Below are 2,658 nucleotides of genomic sequence, written 5' to 3' on the forward strand. Positions count from 1 at the left end.
CCGGTTGAAGAGCACCGTGTAAAATGATTTGTCCGTCGCCGTGGCATAGTGGTTAGCGCGCCTGCCTGTAACCAATAGGTAATGGGTTCAAGGCTCGCTGCTACCATTGTGGGCGTATGTGTTCTTGAATCTTGGGCAAGACACTTAACGGCAATTGCTCCAACCCAGTGGTCACTAATGGTCTGTCCAAATTATCAGCCATACATAAAAAAGTAAAGAAATCCCCCCCCCCCAAAAAAATTACCAACAAAGTTACACACATGGTAACTCGTAAGCTGACACGAGGTGTTAAACTAGTGTGATAAAGACTGTCGTTTTCCGGTCACGCGAGGATAAAGTAAGTTACATTCATGATTCTGATGTTTTTTCCAGACAGCAATAGGCAACATACAACCCCACGGGTACACCACTTACACTGCTCATGCTGTTCTTAAAGCAATCAGAGTTGATTTTCCAAGATCCACCCGTTTCAATAACTCATGCACTTCTAAAATAATTGTCCTTATTACTGATGGAAGGTAACAACTATTTATTATTTAACATTATTTTATTTAAAGGGTTTAAGGCTCGTCGCTGCTACCACTGTGGGCGTATGTGTCCTTGGGCAGGACAGAGCAATTGCTCCAACCCAGTGGTCACTAATGGGTTGTCCAAATTATCAGTCACACATAAAAAAAAATAAAAAAATCTCCAAAAAATAATCACCCACAAAGTAACATATGTGGTAACTCGTAAGCTGGCACAAGGTGTATGAAACAAAACACCCGTGTTATAACGGCTGTCGTTTTCCGACCACGCCAGGATAAAGCAAATTCTATTCATTCATTCATTAATTTATTCAAATTTAATGTATCTAATAGGGCTAGTGACTCTTCAAGGCTTCGGTCTATTTCCTTGATGGCCAAGAATGAAGGAGTTAAGATTCTTGCCATTGGAGTTGGCAATGCCAATCAACGAGAACTTGTAGTAAGACCCTAATAATAATAGCTTTATTTGGTTCTTTGATTCCGTTAAGATTTAGAAATATTTTAATCCAAAAGGCAAAAAATAGCGAAAAAACAACAATTGTTAAAACATGCTTACATTTTAAACTGGTTTAATTCAATAATAATTAAACATAAATGGCTCGTTTGTCTGCTAGGTGTAGCGACCACGCTTATTTTCTTCCAATTAAATGTAAATATGTTTTAACCGTAAGCGTGTTTTAACAACTGTTGTTTTTTCGCTATTTTCTGCCTTTTGGATTAAAATATTTCCAAGTCTTTGCTACCAAAATTGAAGAGATAAATATCGAAAAAACAACAGTTGTTAAAACGTGCTTACAGTTAAAAACATATTTACATTTAATTGGAAGAAAATAAGCGTGGTCGCTACACCTAGCAGACAAACATGCCATTTATGTTTAAATAAACTGTTGTTTTGTCACTGTATCCTGTCATTTTACTTTAAATATTTTTATATTTTCAGAACAGTAATTGAAGGGACAAATACAGTTATTATTATTTAAAAAATATTTTACAGTTTAAGGAAACATGGTTTTACACAAAATACAATTTTCTATTTTAACTTCAATATTTTTAATAAAGGTTCTAACCCGACCAGAGATTGGGACGAGTGACAGAGTGTATTCTATCAATGAGTACGATGCGCTACAGAATCTTGTTCAAACAATGAGATCAAATATACTGGCCTAAAATTGAGTTCATTTTTGTCATTACTTTTAGCATTTCATGTTTAACAATTGCTTTACTTTAAATTGATCTGAAAAATTCATTACTCAAATTTATTATTTCACCAGTCATGCAGATAACCCAGAGGTAATCGGTTCAAGGCTCGTCGCTGCTACCATTGAGGGTGCATGTGTCCTTGGGCAAGACACCTAATGGCAATTGCTTCAACCAAGTGGTCACTAATGGGTTGTCCAAATTATTAGCTCTATATAACAAAATCAAAAATTAAAAAAATAATCACATAAAAAACTAAAGTCATAGAATACATGGTAACTTGTAGGCTGGCACGAGGTGTATGAAACAGAACCCATGTTATAATGACTGTTGTTTTCCGGCCACACAGTCATAAAGCAAGTTACATTCATTTAAATATTGTGTCCTAACAGAATTATAATGCAGTAAATAAATATTTTTTGTTGTTTTTATTCACAGTGTCAATATATTTGTCATAAAATATATATTATAATGTCTGAGAATTTTTTATTATAAATGAAAATAAAATCATTATCACTATCCATGGTTGTCTTTTTTCAGCAAAATTATGCTCTGAATAAGAATAATAGAAGTGACTTTATGAACCTAACACCTGTATAATAATAATAACTTTTATTTGTCTCTTCATTCGATTACGGTAGCGAAGATTTAGAAATATTTTAAACGAAGAGACAGGATATAGCGACAAAACAACAGTTGTTAAAACCCCTCTTAGAGTTAAACACGTGTTTACATTTAGTTAGAAGAAAGTAAGCGTGGTCGCTATACATGTATGACTATTAAAACAGTTAAATTATGAAACCATATAAGGGTATCAAACTTTTTAACTTTAAATTTGATTGTAATAATGGTTGGTCTGATCTTCTGCAAATGTAACGTTTTAGAGCATGTTGCAATTACATTTTATTGTTTTAACTTTTCCATTAACATAAGT

At 33.7% G+C, this 2,658-nt stretch overlaps 1 long non-coding RNA gene across 1 annotated transcript; it reads left to right on the forward strand.

The window, feature by feature from the left end:
• The first annotated feature begins 343 nt into the window (after positions 1-343).
• On the forward strand, positions 344-1,700 carry LOC104265792. The gene is made up of 3 exons (XR_717282.3): positions 344-518; positions 861-966; positions 1,587-1,700. It is a non-coding gene; the product is annotated as an uncharacterized LOC104265792 (long non-coding RNA).
• The last annotated feature ends 958 nt before the right edge of the window (positions 1,701-2,658 follow it).

Source organism: Ciona intestinalis, unplaced genomic scaffold, assembly GCF_000224145.3.
Source record: "Ciona intestinalis unplaced genomic scaffold, KH HT000470.1, whole genome shotgun sequence".
NCBI lineage: Eukaryota > Metazoa > Chordata > Ascidiacea > Phlebobranchia > Cionidae > Ciona > Ciona intestinalis.